Source organism: Sebastes fasciatus, chromosome 6 (assembly GCF_043250625.1).
Source record: "Sebastes fasciatus isolate fSebFas1 chromosome 6, fSebFas1.pri, whole genome shotgun sequence".
Taxonomy (NCBI): Eukaryota; Metazoa; Chordata; class Actinopteri; order Perciformes; family Sebastidae; genus Sebastes; species Sebastes fasciatus.
The window spans coordinates 24136825-24154757 of NC_133800.1; the positions used below are offsets into that span (position 1 = coordinate 24136825).

The 17933-nt window shown below is 42.1% G+C and overlaps 1 protein-coding gene across 1 annotated transcript in view; it reads left to right on the forward strand.

Annotated features, from left to right (window-relative positions):
• The window catches only part of LOC141769509 (transmembrane protein 132C), a 162421-nt gene that overhangs the window by 61511 nt on the left and 82977 nt on the right, over positions 1-17933 (forward strand). The gene's annotated exons all lie outside the window — the stretch shown is intronic.

A 17933-nucleotide genomic window follows, 5' to 3' on the forward strand; every position in this document is an offset into this window, starting at 1 on the left:
TTAGACCCAGCTTTTGATTTTACCCACCAGTGTCAAATACAGGTTAGAGTATGTGTGTGCTAAAATTGGCCGAGATGTGGTTTTGTGTGTAGTTTATAGTATATATCTGTAGGCCTATAGTTGCAGAACACAGCCTCTTTGGTAATCTGTAGTCAATCCAGTAACTATAAACATGATGTTTTTGTATACTGGTCTAGTGAGATTACAGTGACCTACATATCCTAATAGGTATTTTTTTATCCCCTAAAAATATAGTATATACTCACTGAACATCTGCTTCTTTGGCCTGTTATTATCGGATGAACATATTCAGCTTCATCCGGTCAGAAAATCCAAACCTTTTTCACATTCGACGGGTGGTAAGACATGTCACAAAAGTGTGCAACTAGGGAGCACACACAAAAACGAGTGGCTACTGAAAATGATTGCATCCGCAGGTTAATCATTTGTCTCACCTTTGATATCTTGAATACGCTACTCAAGGACATTTTTAAGTAATCAAAATGAAATCGCAGCCTGAATAAAATCCTGAATGCAACATTTCCCCCTTTGTAATTTTAGTGAAGGGGCAATGAAAGAATATTCAGCGTGCCAAGCACTTTATCTCAGTGCAAGGGCAAGACTGATTCAGGATTTATGGAAATGATCACAATAGCAACATTCGAAAAGAAAACTTTGCTCACCTAAAGTCTAAAAGCTGTTGTGAGTTTTTGGCCCGATATATTCCACCACTTGTACCCATGCAATGGCGCCTTTATGCACGGGCTTACATAGCCCCGAGTACCAGAGGAGCCTCATGAGACGCGAGCTTAAAAAAAATACGGCTACCCGTGCAGTGGTTGTGCTGTAGTCTTAGTTCTTTATGACAGTTAATAGAAGTAAAGAGGGGACAGTAAAATTGCCAACATATACAGTAAAAATTTCTATGATACTTTTCCTTCCCACCGGTTCTCACCAGTCAGATATTCTCTCCCTCACCTCTTCCAGGTTTTCAGTGTATCATCTTGTATGGCACTGGCTCTTGACACTTTTGTGTACTGTAGCTGTTAAAATGCAAATTTCACAGGATTCAGCTTTCCTGTTCTGTCGGCAATTTACCGTGTGACGTCCCCGTCTCCTTGCTGCTGAGCAGAGGACGCGAGTGTCAGCTATATCCATCCTCCTGAGCCTTGGTAAAATGCCACAATATCTTTCTGCACAAACTGCAGAACTCCTCTCAACACTGCAAAGGAGTGGAGGAGACCAACGCGGTTACAAGCAGCTCGCTCTCGGGTCTCTAATGTTTGAGGCCCTGACATTGTTTGTTTGCACATCTGATGTTTTAAGCGGGTGGCAGCTCAAGAAAAAAACCTTGAGCTGTGCTGTTTCCTCGCTGCAGACAGATAGCAGAGATAGCTTTAAGAAATCATATCCTAAACATTGCGGGAAGGTGATTTTTCCACCTAGAATCAAATTCAAACAAAGCAAGTCTCTAAAAGGCAGATGGTTGATAGTGTATTCATGTCACACTGTGTCGTAATGCGACATGAGCGTTATGCAGGGCACCTTGCCACCTTTAGATATCATACAAAAAGGGCAAGTCGTTATCTCGCAACTATAAAGTTCGTAATGTGGATCTGCTGCATTTATTAGACGTGTGGCAAACAGAGACGTGTTTGCTCTTTGCAAATGTACAGATCACACCTGTTCCCGAGAGAGAAGTCTCTTCTGTGGCCTTTCCTTCTACTGTGGCAAAGTGTGTTATTTGCACACGTTTGCCACTGTAACAATAAGTACACACAAGCTCTAAGAATACCTCTCTTACTTTGTGGAGTTCACGGTTGCCACTGAAAAGAATTTCATTATAGACAATTCAGGGGCACTTTGTATACAAGTGGCACTAATTGTCACAATCTCATTAACTCACAGTGTATGCAGAGTAAACAGACTTCGCTAAGGTGAAATGGAGCATACTGCAAAATGTGCACTTAGCAGTGAGTGGAAACAGTGTGTGTGTGTGTGTGTGTGTGTGTGTGTATGTGGGTGTCTTTGTGGGTGTTTTGTACAATGGATTGACTCAAGGTTGCTTACAGACATCAAGTGGAAAAGATGGAGAGAAAGAGGCGAGAATGAACAATTAAAGGCACAGTGTGTAGGATTTGGTGACATCTAGTGGTGTGGTTGCAGATTGCAACCAACCGAGTACCCCTCTGCTCACTCCTCCCTTTCCAGGACTGCGGTAACGTGAGCTGCTAAGTGCAAAACCGTGGTAACGCCTCGCTCAGAGGCCATCCTTTGCAGAATAACACTACTTTAGGAGCAACGGAAGTCAGACGGCGACAGGTGGTACCACGGTTTTGCACTCATTCTTTTGCGGCTCATGTTACCGTAGTTTCACAAGCATGTCGGAGAACTATGGTGGCCTTCAGGTAACGTAAAAACGCAAAAGGTTCTCGCCAGAGCGAGGTCTGTCCGTTCTGTGCTACTGCAGAAACTACAGTTGGGTTGATTTCCAGTTTTGCTGGTCCGGTCCAGTATACGAGCTCACACCTGTTTGATTTCATGCCAACCGGTTGGACCGGCATTGGTCGTCATGACACGTTCTGGCAAATTAAAAAGTATAGGACATCAGCAACAGGTGCGGAGGGCATCACAATGCTAAATCCAGCTTGTATTGCATTAGTAATAAGCAATATGACAGCGTGATTGACATTGTATTATGTATGTTTATAAACAGACTAACGTTAATGGAGCCACTAGAGTCTGAGAAGTCGTGCGCATCTGCTGGCTTATTCTAAGCTAACGAAAACACAACGATTCTTCATCCCAGGTAATGAAAACATAGTTATGAATATCATATGCCATTTCTGCTAATAGATCCCCCGAGATGTTACACACTGTACCTTTAAGAGGGAATGAACATAAATTATAATGGAAAACAGAGAAACAGACAGTATTCGTCTCCTCTCCTCTCCTCTCCTCTCCTCTCCTCTCCTCTCCTCTCCTCTCCTCTCCTCTCTTTCCTTTCCTTCTTCCTTCGTCTCCTCAGCCCGTCATGACACTGTGTAATCAGGGACAGATGGTCATAAATCAGCCTCTTTATTAACACACTCCTGTCAATGAAATAACTAGCCGTGAAATAAGCATCAGTTAATGTGCATCCTTAATCCACAAAGAACATGACACCCACTTACTAATAGGCATTGCCACGTGCATTAACTGCTCCAGCTACACACAGTATGGCATAATAATAATAATGTCGGGTGTGTTGGCATTAGGTTTGGTGTCTTTGGAGCTGGATGTCTTGTATGTTTGTGCATGTGTCATAACCTGTGGTGTTCTGTTTGCCTGTAACCTGCCTATTTGGACTCTTTCACCTGCTGAAACTTTTATAAATCACTGAAGTAATCCTGCCGCCTCCTCAACTCTCTGCATTCGTTTCCGATCCCTGTTTGAGTATTCCCTGCACCGTGACAGTATGTTGATGGGGATGGTGTAGGTCCGCCTCTTTCTGTCCTCTGTCACGTCGTGTATGCATATAGATCCTCTCTTTATTGTTGCATCGCTAAAGGCGTTGAATTATTCATGAAGCATATTGTAGTTTGTATACAAATGAGCATAATGCCTGGTTATGAGAGGGAAAAATAGTAGCTCATGATGGTTGCACCTTCTGGCGTGACCGGAGCCTTAAGTGTGAGTTGTGTTGGTATTTAATTACTTAGACCTGTAATAGTGAACTTTTGGTTATCTTACAGTATGAAGGCAAGTTTAGAAATTCTCTCTCATTTTAGTCTCCACTAACTCTTGACTAAAATATATTTCATGTCTCTTTAGCAGCGGTTTGTTTCGCACAATGTGTTTTTAGAGCTTTGTTTTAGTGACTGAAAACAGCTGTTGCCTCTCGAAAACAAAGCTGATGAGCTGAGTGGTGAAAGTGAACCAAAACAGTAAAGTTGTGGGTCTTATAACTAGAGAAATGAGCTGAAAGTGAGTGAAACACTCCGTAAAGGTGCGGGGTTGAGCTGCAGAGTCGTGTGAAGCTGAGTAGTCAGTTGATCCCATGCCAGTGCAAAAATATTGATTATCGCAGCTTTAACAATAAGTACAGTACTTAAATAAACCCCCTGCAGTAGGCAATATGAGGGGGAATGAGGCATGCCATCCCCCTTGTTGCAAAAAGACCAAAATGCATACCCCTTGTTAACCTGCCATCCATCCCCTAGAGTGCGGGTGTGTGTGTGTGTGTGGGGGGGGGGTTGTTTAGTTGAATCTATTGTTGGATCTATGAGTCTATTCTACCTGACTCATTGATCTTTTATCTGACTGAGGTTAATGCAAGTTAGAATCTATGGTCCCAACCATGGCTCTGAAATATCAGTAGCCTGTGCTGTACATTGATAAACCCAGGGCACTGTCCGTGGTGCTGAAGTAGCAGATGGATTTGTAATTGCACCTATACATATATAGGGCTGTTAAAGTTAACGCGATAATAACGCGTTAATGCAAATTTGTTTTAACGCCACTAATTATTTTAACGCATTAATGCAACTTGCAATTTTTAGGCTGTAGCGGGCCGTTTCATAGCTAGAGTGAAGATACTGGTATCATATGAAACTAGAAAAAACCTAAGGAATCCATTGGTATGGCCATCTTCAAACGGGTCCCTTGACCTCTGACCTCAAGATATGTGAATGAAAATGGGTTCTATGGGTACCCGCAAGTCTCCCCTTTACAGACATGTCCACTTTATGATAATCACATGCAGTTTGGGGCAAGTCATAGTGAAGTCATCACACTGACACACTGACAGCTGTTGTTGCCTGTTGGGTTTGAGTTTGCCATGTTATGATTCGAGCATATTTTTTATGCTAAATGCAGTACCTGTGAGTTGTTTTTTTTAGTATTTGTCATTGTTTTGTGTTGTTAATTAATTTTCAATAATAAATATATACATACATTTGCATAAAGCAAACATATTTGCCCACTCCTGTGTTGATAAAAGTATTAAATACTTGACAAATCTCCCTTTAAGGTACATTTTGAACAGATAAAAAAATATGCGATTCATTTGTGATTAATCGCGATTAACTATGGACAATCCTGCAATTAATCGCAATTAAATATTTGTAATAGATTGACAGCCCTAATATTATACAATATATAAACTATATAGGGGGGCGGGGAGAATCAGAAAATAGAGAACCAAAAGACTCTTTCATGGGGTGCTTTGCTAGTCGCGAGTGAGCGGAACAAATCTGTACTCTCTGTTTAAAATTTAAAAAATGTAATTTAAATTAAATTAAAAAGAGACGCCCATATACTGTACCTTCCTGAAAAGTTTATGTGGTCTTCTAGTATAAGTCTGTCTCTTCCTCTTTCATGGTGGAATTCTCTCTGCACAGACCTAGAAAGAAGCCTGTGTTCTTTGCTGCCAGGCTTTTATGTGAAAAATGTAAGATCGTAAGATGTTTATATTTCATATATTCAGAAACCTGGTATAGGGGTGATTACCTTTGTTTCAGCTGCGTTTGTAAGACCTGTGTTTTGTCATGCTTCAGTCTTCAGTGTTTATGCACGTGCAGGTGATACAAAGAACATGGGTACTCTCTTTACAATTGTGTATTTGTGTGTGTGTGTGTGTGTGTGTGTGTGTGTGTGTGTGTGTGTGTGTGTGCGTGTGTGTGTGAGTGTGTGTGTGTGTTAGAGTGGGAAACCTGAAGGACACTTGTCCCTGGAGGGATAGCAAAGAGCCTTGTGCCTTAAGAGCTCTAGGGCAGCTGCTCTGACAGGTGAGACCATCAGCTCTCCCCCGCTCTCTGACCACATATACAGGACAAGGACACAACTTACGCTGCCCACTTCAATACAGCGTCACCTGGCCTGTTATAGGCCGTGTCACCTGTCAATCACAGCTGAGTAATGTGTTGTCATGGGCACAGGCCAAGGGCACGTTAGCTGTGGTGATAATTAACTCTACAGAAGACCTTTGAGTCATGTAGCAGGGGTCAGCACACCCCACTGTAACTCTGGCATTAGGTAAGAATTGTCCTCCATGAGGAGCAGCGTGATTAAAATGACATACTGCTGGTTTCAGACAGCAGTGGTGGAGTGGAGGGGACAGTGCTCCATCACTTCTTACGAGGGAAGGTCATCTTGTTGTTTGGGATGCAGAAAAATATCTAAAATTAGAGGTATAATTTGAAAAGCTCAGGGCTCATCATGTCATATTGGCCCAAGATACCTGCAGCGGAGTCAGAATCAGACACCATAAAGATGACAGAATAAACACTTAGTCGGTGGCTACCATTACCTCCTTGATCGAGGCACATTGCAACTGTGAATATCAGTCTTTTATAAGCAGCTGGGCATTGGTGACATTTAGGACTGTAAGTCAACGTGATAACGTGTTAACGCAAATTTGTTTTAACGCCACTAATTTCTTTAACGCAATTTGCGATTTTTAATTAACCTTTTAAAAGTCCGATGGGCCACCAATCTTTCGGGGGTTGTAGCGGGCTTAGTTTTAAATAAAGAATGAAGGTACTGGTATCATATGAAACTAACAAAACAATGGAATCCATTGGTACCAACCATCTCATACTAGCTTGGAGGAGCGAGGTAAAAACTGGCATGGCCATTTTCAAAGGGGTCCCTTGATCTCCGACCTCAAGATATGTGAATGAAAATGGGTTCTATGGGTACCCACGAGTGTTATTAATTGATTTCCAATAATAAATATATACATACATTTGCATAAAGCAGCATATTTGTCCACTCCCATGTTAATAAGAGTATTAAATACTTGACAAATCTCCCTTTAAGGTATATTGTGAACAGTACACAAAAACAAATTGCGATTACTCGTTATTAACTATGAACAATCATGCAATTAATCACGATAAATTTAGGCTCCATTTTTTTTTTGTAAAGAATGGAATATCTACAAACTATACAGATGCAAACAAAACTTATAACAAACCCATCTTAGACAGTGCCCTAAAGCATTCACACAGATAATTTCTAGGTGAAGAGAACGTCCTCAACCCATTTAATTCACCACGTAAACAAGTACCAGTTGGATAACAGAGTTTCATAAATTTAGATGCCAATTTTCCAGACACGAATAGAGTCTTTAATAGACTACAATGCTTTCTCTCTGTGCAATATTAGGCCGTTAGTGGCTCTCTGTGGTTTTGCATGATTAGGAAAGTCATGTTGTTACATTAGCGCCTGGTGTCTCCTTCTAATCCCATTTGCCTTGTGGTCACAAACAAGGTGCCAGCAGAGCCACTCAGCTGAAGGCACAGGGAATCCATGCTTTATACCAAGCAGCCCTAATTCAATTGACATTACCGGCTGGCTTTAATGGATTTTACCTGGTGAGCCTGCAAATTGAATATTTTAAGGCATATCAACTCCTCCGGAGTAACTGAAGAGAAAGGGTGCAATTTTCATTTTGTGCGCATTTGGTAACGAGACGGTGACATACAGGAGATTCTAATCAATCCCTTGAGTTCAGTTTGATGCGTCTTCGGTAAAGCACTGTCCCTCTTGCCTGTGGTTCGGGCTTTTATCTCCCTCAAGCCATTTGATGTTCTTACCCGCTGCTTTTCGTTACTGGAACACAGACTCACACACACTCTTACACTACCATGCACCACACACACACACATCCTTTTGTACACCTCACCCCGCCCCCTCCCTCGGCTCCAGTCTTTCTGTGAGAAGTCAAACCCTTTGCTGTGTCATCTCATTGAGCTGCCGAGATTGTTATTGTTTTATCTCTCGGCTTGTTGATCTCCGTGCGAGCTGGACGGCCGTCCTTCCCTTGCTCTCTCTGTAAAGGTCAGCGAGCCGAGGATGAAGTTGTGTCGATCAGACGAGTGCCGCAGACTGACAGCTAATTTTCATCAAAGCAACTGTGGGTGAGGGTTGTGGTGAGGGGGGAGGGCGAGACGCAGGACGCCCGGAGGCCTCTCGCCTTCCTGAGGATCCTCCACTACTTATCAGGCTTACTGACTCGCTGTGTGGAGATATGGCCCTGCAGTCTGCTCAGATCTACAGTCTACAAGCTCTATGAAAAGTTGCAATTCACATGTAACACCAGCTTAAAAAGAGAGAGGAAAACTGCTACATAGTGCTGTAACATTTTTCATTTCTAGAGCAGCATCGTCTGATGATCTGCACACTGCAGCCTTTGTTCCTCTCTGTTCATTTTTTGCCCTCTTTCCTCTCCTCTTCGCCGGTATTCTAAACATGGTTTGCATTGATTTATTCACTTCCACCAATTAAAAGCAATTTTGTGAGCATTAGAGTAAGCCATGCCGGGAGCCGTTTACTGCGGCAGGCTGTTCATTACCTCATTGTGTGTGTGTGTGTGTGTGTGTGTGTGTGTACTCGCTCATCTCCGTTACACTCTGAGTGTGTCTGCATGTGCATGAGCCAACGCGTGCCTTTCCATTCATGTTTAGGCATACATGAGCAGATGGGCGCGGGTGTGTGCATCAGAGATTCCCCGCACGTGCAGGGCATTAGTTCTCTGTTCGGAGGCTAAATCCTCATGTTGTTGAAGCGGTGTCAGTTGCCTCTGCCACGACACAAAGCTTATCTTTTAGCAATTCCCGTACCCCCCCATGGGAAGGGGAGACATAGGGGCGGGGGGATGAGGCGATGTGTGAAAGAAGACAGGAAGCTCCTGGCTGGTGTAAATAACCCTGGGCTCTGGAGGAAGGTTAAGAAGCCAACGCCATGCTGTGTTGTCCCTGAAGGACCCAGTTTCCTCTGCACCCACCCTGTCCTCAACAACCTCACAGAGCTCCATGCCATGATGGCATCCTATCAGTGTGTCAGCGCATACAGGTCTCTATTTGTCAGTAACCAGTCGAGGAGCCGTTTTTTAAACTCCAGCAAAACAAAGTGCCAATTCAAACTTCAGGCAAGACTTTTGTCCTCTAACGTGATTGGGAAGATGAAATAGATGTCTTTCATAATGGTTATGCGAAAAACACCTTCCTTGTTTTCTTAAGTTTTCCAATTCACCGCTCTGTCGCCTGTTCATTTCTAGAGTGGAACAATTTCCACTGCGTCAACATGGAATAATTACACCTCTTGTTTGTCAGAATCATGGTGGCAGCATACCAGTTTGCCGTTTCAGTTCAGAGACAACTTGCTGTTGGAAGCCATTTGGCTATTTTCTCAGCCAGAATGCAGCAACAGGAGACTGAACAACACTACCTAACTTTACATGCAGTGCACATACAGGTGTGCACGCATATTGCATATGAAGAATGCACGTCTGTTGTCATCCAAACTTTTTTATCACATGGGGTAACTATGGTATCCTACTGTAAATGGTAAATTAACTTGCATTTATATAGCGCTTTACATTACATGTCAACATTCACTCATTCACACACACATTCATACACTGGTGGCAGAGGCTAGCATGCAAGATGCCACCTGCTCATTAGGCTCTAATCTAAATACTCATTCACACACCGATGGCACAGCTTTTAGGAGCAATTTGGGGTTAATTGGGCTCTATCTCTGAGCCACAGCCGTGAAATGTAAAACTGAAAAAATACGATATAGATGCTGCAGTATTACAGTCACACATTAACGTTATAGCAGCATCAGTCTGTCGTCTCCAACTAAATCTCAGCCTATAGATAAAACAGTTGGTTATTAACAGGTTGGTTATTTACAGACAACACTTAGTCTAACATGATTCAATTATATATGTATAGGAGTCTGGATAAGCAATATCTGGCCACTGTGTTGGACGGGGAAAGACAAGCTGGCGATCAACCTTAATTTATTGAGGTATCACAAACGCTCAAGTTCAGGCAAGGTTGCAAAATAATTATTAGACATTTGTATAAAACAAACATTTGTATAACAGGAGACGAGTGCATACGAATTTGACAAAATTACAATCCAAACGTAGGTCAATTGGTATGGGATCTTCAGTTTTCTATCCGCCAAAAGGGGGCACAGCCTTGTCTTTTTGCGAAGTACCCGTATATGCTGGTCTTTATTTAATTTGCTAAGAGATGTCCCCTCTCAAAGTAGTGCTATGATGTTGGATGTTACAGGGAATGGGATAAATGCAAATGCAGATCCCAATGTCTTGCATAAAAAAGTTAACTTTTTTACTCAGATTTAATGCACATGGTTTGTGTGTTCTTTATACAACAGTTTTCCTAAAATTAGATGTAAAACAAAATCGCAGTATTTTGGCTGGCTGACAGCATATAGCAATATATTGCATCGTAACCCCTATATCATGATACGTACCGTAGATTTGCCAGATTCTTGCCAACACGCAGCTCTAGTAATGCGCCCTTTGACCAACACACCAAATGAAACCAGAGATGAGGCATCAATGTGTGAGCGGCAGAGCCTTCAACGTAGTTTCCCATTTACTAACTGTCCTCTGGGCATGCAACTATTTATTCCTCCCGTTTTCTCAAGACTGGAAATGAAATGAAAAGGAGCAAAAACTGTAGAGGAAAAAAAAAGGAAAACAAGTGTGAGGGTTAATCTCTATCGCCGAAGGCAACGTTGTGACATTATCTTTTCGTCACGGCGCTAACAGGGGACTATGAGTTTCTGCGTTTCTTTGTTTGAGGATGTGTGCACATACATGTACAAGCCATACATGCATGAGCACATATGCACATTTGTATATTTGTGTGTGTGTGTGTGTGTGTGTAGCAACACATTTTCCTGTGCTTGGCCTGTGTGAGTTTTGCTGTTGTGCTCAAAATGAAAGGCATCATGTTTACCTACACACACACACGCACGATTAGCCTGCGGCTGCCTGCCTGCCCCCATGCAGGGAGAGTGGAAATACACACTTCCCAGCAGCCTTTGTTGAGCCCCACTACCTGCTCACTCTAAATCAGCTCCTCTCAAATACAATTTAATATCATCCAAACATGGTGGTGCATTCGTTAGCGCTGTCGCCTCACAGCAAGAGGGCTGAGGTTCCAATCCGGCTTGGGGCCCTTATGTGTGGAGTTTGCATGTTCTCTCCGTGTTAGCGTGGGTTTTCTCCGGGTTCTCCAGCTTCCTCCCACAGTCCAAAGACATGCAGGTTAGGTTAATTGTTGACTCTGAATTGCCCGTAGGTGTGAGAGTGAATGGTTGTCTGTCTCTATGTGTCAGCACTGTGATAGTCTGGCGCCCAACGTCAGCTGGGATCGGCTCCAGCACCCGTGTGACCCCGAGTGGGATAAGTGGTTACGGATGGAAGAGATGATACTGAAATTCACCTGCTAGAGGAACCATTTCACAAACCCTCAAACTAACTAACTGCAGTCAGTCATGTCGCATTAATGAAAAGAGACATTCTTCAATGTGTTGAATTAAATTACAGTCTGTTAGATTGAAAAAACATTTTATCTGATGGAACAGGAGAGGGAAAGTCTTAAATTATCTCACATCCGAGTATTATTGACTGTTTCAATTTTTTTCTCTGCCGCTTGTTTTCCCACTCACGGTTTCCCCCTCTCGCTGTGCTCTTGAATGTCGTGAAAATCCAATTAGGTGGACACATTCTGCGAGAACACCACAAATCTGCGCTCCATGATAGCAATCATATGAATCCTTCAAATGGGATTTTCGATGCGCCCCCTCTCGTTGCTCACACCGTGTCTACACAAAAGATAGAGTAATTGGCAAACAGATCTCCATACAAAACGTGTTTCCCCTCTCTTTTATGGCCACTCAGCATAACAATGGTACTTCTCTAATCTCTGCTGTGTGATTCAGATATGAAAAGCCAATGAAATGTGTCTCCAGGCATGTGGGGGGAACATGTGTGCTACTGTTGGTAGAGCATGTTACCAGCGCCTAGTGGCTCCTCAATAGAGTGGTACAGGAATGACTAATAAAACTTGGAAATGAGTCAGCATTTTAGCACTTCTGGTTCCCTCGTCTGGAAGTCAATGGGTTTTTTCAATGGATTTTTAGTAGGGCTGTCAATCGATTAAAATATTTAATCGCGATTAATCGCATGATTGTCCATAGTTAATTGCGATTAATTGAAAATGAATGTACCTTAAAGGGAGATTTGTCAAGTATCTTATACTCTTATCAACATGGGGGTGGGCAAATATGCTTGCTTTGTGCAAATGTATGTATATAGTCAAAACAATGACAAATATTGTCCAGAAACCCTCACAGGTACTGCATTTAGCATAAAAAATATGCCCAAATCATAACATGGCAAACTCAAGCCCAACAGGCAACAACAGCTGTCAGTGTGTCAGTGTGCTGACTTGACTATGACTTGCCCCAAACTGCATATGATTATCATAAAGTGGGCATGTCTGTAAAGGGGAGACTCGTGGGTACACATAGAACCCATTTTCATTCACGTACTGTATCTTCAGGTCAGAGGTCAAGAGACCTCCTTGCCAAAATTTAGCCTAACTTTTTTAGCGTTATCCTTCGCGACAAGCTAGTATGACATGGTTGGTACCAATGGATTCCTTAAGTTTTCTAGTTTCATATGATGTCAGTATCTTCACTAGCTTTAAATCTGAGCCCACTACAACACAAAACTCGCAAGTTGCGTTAATGCGTTAAAGAAATTAGTGGCATTCAAATTTTTTTGCTTTAACTTCTTATTATCGCATTAACTTTGACAGCCCTATTTTTTATTTAAATGTCTGAAATAAGGTCTGCGGTTAACGCAAGCTTAAGAGATTTTAACGTTTTGTTCTACGACATAAAATACATCAGTAAATATCCCACTCGTGAATTTTGAAGCTTTTATGTGTCCTAAAAAAGCCGGTTAAATGACACTACAAAACGTCTTCACGCTGACTTGTCCGCCTTTACAGTCTCGTTGTTTATACTCGCTCTCATGCGACCGTGGTGTGGTTTGTTTATAGCCTAACGTTAGCTTTTTACTTCTGGTGATTGCATTTATGCTTCAAAAATCATAAAACATATGTTCATTAGAGATTATCTTGCTGAACAAAACGTGTAAGTATTATAAATGTTTGTTTGCCAAAAGGGCTTATTTTCTGCAATAATCCAAAATCCAATTGAAAAATCCAATTTGCTTTTTGTCGAGGGAACCAGGGAGATGCTAACTTCCTGGTTGGCCTACAAAAACACGTCATCCCTGCAGCACTCTATTAACTCATGAGCTGCAGGCACATAATTGTCTAATATATTGCGTTGTTTTTAAAATATGGCTGTCTATATGCTGTAGTGAATGTTAATATTTCTAAAAGCTTTCTTATCATTCATGTTGACATTATGTTGCTTACAAAGAGGGAGCAAATGAACAATTCATGCGAAGAGAAAAGGCTGATGTGAGGCTGATATAGTGAGGATATTATGTTTACCTGACCATGCTGATAGCCAGCAGACAGTGAAAGCCAGTAGACAGTGAAAGCCTCGTCATGGTCTCTCATGCTTATATTACAGTTTTCATAAAGGGACTCAAAAGTGCTGCATCAGTGCATTATATAATAGGATAACAACAGAGCGATTTAAGTATTCAATTCAATTCAAAATACTTCATTCGTCCCTCAAGTGGCAACATGCGTGCCTTGAATTGGCCCTTGAGGGACGAATACAGTAGTTTGAATTGAATAGAATTAAATATTTCACTGTTGTTGTCCTATTAACATGTTATGATGATTTTAACTGTTCAGAGCCTCTGAGCTCCTGTAGGTCTACAGTCGGTCCTCGTCCTCTTGTAATCTATAGTATCTGTTTTCCTCCTCTGTTGAATAGTCGAGATGAGCAGCACGGCACATTGATTTAAGTAACTGCAGAGTGCACAGTCATGGTCTGTGCCTGCAAACACACTGACTCAGGCACTCAGCCTATCCTCTAACCTGCCTTTTCTTGCTCACTGTTTTTCTATCTACCTAAACTCCTCCTCTGTCTCTTGTCCTTTTCTTTTTGAAAAGAAACAAGTCTACAGCCATGCCATCGTCTCTGTGAGGCTGTACTTAAACACAGCGTTTTTTTAATACAAACATGCTCACAATACAACGTAGCCTCATACAACGGTTTGAATGATATCTTACGAAAAGATATTCCTCATTTTCCTACGAATGTCCACTAACACGTGATGCACGTGTCAATTTCCGCTCAATACATGCAGACAGTCTTTTTAAAATATACTTCTGTCTTCACAGGAAACAACTTGGTTAGTTTAAGCAACAAAGCTACTTAGTTAGGTTTAGGAAAAGATTGACTTGATTAAGTTTCGGTAAAAAAACAACTTAGTTAGGTTTAAGCAACAAAATGACTTAGTTAGGTTTAGGAAAAGATCGACTTGGTTAGGTTTAGGCAACAGAATTACTTAGTTAGGTTTAGGAAAAGATCGACTTGGTTAGGTTTAGGCAACAAAATTACTTAGTTAGGTTTAGGAAAAGATCGACTTGGTTAGGTTTAGGCAACAAAATTACTTAGTTAGGTTTAGGAAAAGATCGACTTGGTTAGGTTTAGGCAACAAAATTACTTAGTTAGGTTAGGAAAAGTCAAGGAGTCACCATCACAAAAGCGGACACATTTTCTGACCATGAATGTCTGTACAAAATGTTGTGCCAAGAACTTATATACATACTTAGACCTTCTGGTGGCATTCGATGAAAAGTCATGAGTCATTGGGATCCATCGTCTCGGTAAAATGGAAATCTGTACCAAATTTAATGACAATCCTTCCAATAGTTGTTGAGATACTTCGGTCAAAGTGGTGGGCCAACGCCACATTGCACATCCTTGCAGCTAGAGTGGCAATCTAACTCGCATGCATTAATCAGCAAGCAGGCACAAATCCCAGCTCAATGCTGTCTAATAGCTAAGAGGGGGGGTTGGTGGGGTAAATCCATCAATAATACCACAATGTATTAACACCGGACCCCTTGCACACACTCTCAGACACACACGAACACAAAATCAGTAAAAGAAAAAGCATTGAAAATCCTTTTTTACTTTTTACGACTTTGCAAAAGTTTCCATGTCTTATGGTACATTGCAGAAATAAAATCAGTCTGTTTTGATGTGTCGCTTCGGAATTGGGAGTGTAGGCGTTTGGCTTGATTTATTTTTTGTTTGCCACTGTGTGTTTGTGTGTGTGTTCGTTCCAGTGTCTACTCTTGCAGCAGTTATGGTCTGTGAAGCAGCAGACCCGTAGATGAGCGCGGTGCTTTACACTGTTCCATTAGCCGTCAACCACAAACCATCACAAAGTTCTGTCCTCCCGCTGTCTCTCTGCTACCCCCCCTCCACACTGCAGCTTCTCTCTTTTCCCCCGTTCCCCACTGAGCCGTTGCATTCCCTGCACACTGTTTATGTAGGCGGGATGGCACAATAAAACAGGGAAACGCTTCCTTTGGGAGCGGCTGATTGTGGATGCATATGGGCCTCAGAGGAGTCAGTGGAGGGAAATGGTCAGAACCAAACCCTGTGATGCATGTGAGCCAGATGGAAGCAGGCCACAGAGGTAACTGGAGTGCAGCTAAGGTCGCAGGGACACAGACCACTGGTTGGGGACTCCCATTGTCACCCAGCCTCGACCTTATTGGATTTCTCCGGAAATGTTTATTCCTTTCACTGCCCCGCTGAGAAGGAGCTCTCACTTATCTCATCACTATTTATTAAGGGAGCCCCTGAGGAGTCTAGGCTTACAATCGTGTGTGAGGGAAGAGAGAGAGAGAGGGGAGAGACAGAGTTATAGAAGAAGATAGAATATACAGTAGTTGCAGCATGATTGTCTTCACCTTTTATCCAAGAAAGGGTTGTGACAACATGAAACGGCATAAGAATCTGGGGTGGACCACTCTGTGCTCTCTGATTGCCTCTGTACTACCTGCACCATTTCTCTTTGTTCGGCTCAGACTCACTACGATGCCGATGAATACTCGTATGATTTCTGACAGTTTAGAGGAGTTACTTCCAGTGTGACTTTAAACTGTCAGCTAAACGCTGTTGCCTTTTTTCACCGTTCCCTCTGTGGGCCATTGTCTCTTAACTTCCCCCCATAGTTGTGCAATACTTGATATTCAGAACAGCCAGTCAGGATTGAAGCTCGGCGGCCTCACAGGAGACCTATTCAGAGGCCGAGGAGGGCCCAGGTGTATTGATACAAAGTGTTCCCTCCTCCTTCATTTTTCGTGGGGGGAGTCAGCTTGTCAAACTTTGAGGAGAGTTTGACACAGTTGTCGCCTGGATTGCCCTCGCCTTCACTCTTTATTTGTGACCTGGAATGCCACCCAACAGAGTGATACAGTTTAATTGTATTAAATGTGTACACAAGACTGCAAGAGTAAGGAAAGTATATACAAATACAGCTACCTGAAGCATTAAGGACACATTTTCTACAAGACTTTTTTACGAGCCATACTGCCGACATGGCTCGAGGTATGGCAATGTCATTTTGTCGAGGGTCTGTCGGTCAGTCCACCCACTTTGGTCCAGACTGAAATATCTCAACAACTATTGGATGGAAGCCCATGAAATTTTGTACAGTCATGCATGGTTCTCAGAGGATGAATCCTACGGACGTTGGTGATACCCTACCCCTTCCTGTAGCGTCACCAGCGTGATGACATTTTTGTTTTTTACTGAGTATGTCTTGACAAATATTGGAAGGATTAACACGGACCTTGTACAGACATTCATGGTCTCCAGGGTATGAATCCTGGTAACCACCAAAATAAGTTACCTTTTGACTTTTCCTGTAGCACAACCAGCAGCTAGGGCTGCACGATTTTGAAAAAATATACAATTGCGATTATTTTTGACTGATATTGCAATTGCAATATGATTTGCGATATTAGATGTATTCATCACCGCCTAAGCAGCATATGAATGTTGACACGGTAGAGCTTTAACAACTGTACGTACTGTTTGGTAGATTCATGCATGACAATGCATATTTTATAAACTGATAATGTTTGAATTATAAATTCTTGATCTGAAAAATAAATAGTAATTGTCAGATAAATGCAGTGGAAGTAAAAGTACAATACTTTTCACTAAAATGTAGTCGAGTAGAAGTGTAAAGTAGTATAAAAAGGACACACTCAAGTTAAGTACCTCACATTTGTACTTAAGTACAGTAATTGAGTCATTTCACAACTGAGTTTTTGCTAAATATGAAGATTGCTATATTTTTAGGAGCTGGTCTATTTGAAGGCTGGCTGAGGTTACAACATGAATCTAATAGTCATTATTGGATGACTGCTATTTAACCTGCAGGAGACTCCTTCGCTGGCTGGTTATAAGGCCAAATTGACCATTAAGTCAATAAAAGACACTTCAACCATACTCTAACACCTACTCAGAAAGCTCGGATATGGTCAGTGGAGTAATGACTGGCTTCCCTCTGAGACTCGACTGTGTTTAAAACATTCTGAAGCCTCACTGGAAACCGCTGATAGACATCCTGGTCACTGAAGTGTAAAGAAACCAGATACAAGACCCCGCTGCTCCCACTGGGACCTGAGGAGGACTGTGCATGAGCTCTTTGTGTTACAGTTGTATGCTCACTGCCAGTAAGTTCCTCCTCAGCACTTCCTTTCACTCCGGCTTGAACAGCGGCTCTTCCATTTAGTGGGGGAAAAAATCCACCCTTGGTTTGACACTGTAAGCTTTTATTTAGTGATGTCCTGTGTATTTCAGCATTTGTACTGGGTTAAGATGAAGTGTTGTAATTTACTTTTTAGTGTAGCCACTTCTCCACCTGTCCAAGCTAAAGTAGGCAGGTTGAGGTGATTTCCTGCTTTTCCAATATGTTTAAGTTTAGCAAGCAGGTTCGTGTTGCTTTCAGCCGAAGGTGGATGAAAGGGAACCAATAACCACTGTGAACACTGGGGATTTTTGAGGTTGCAAATATATATCTCGTGGCTGCGTTGTATTATAAGCCATTGATCCTACTGTAGTGGGAAAAATCAGCAGCCTATATGTTATTTGGTATC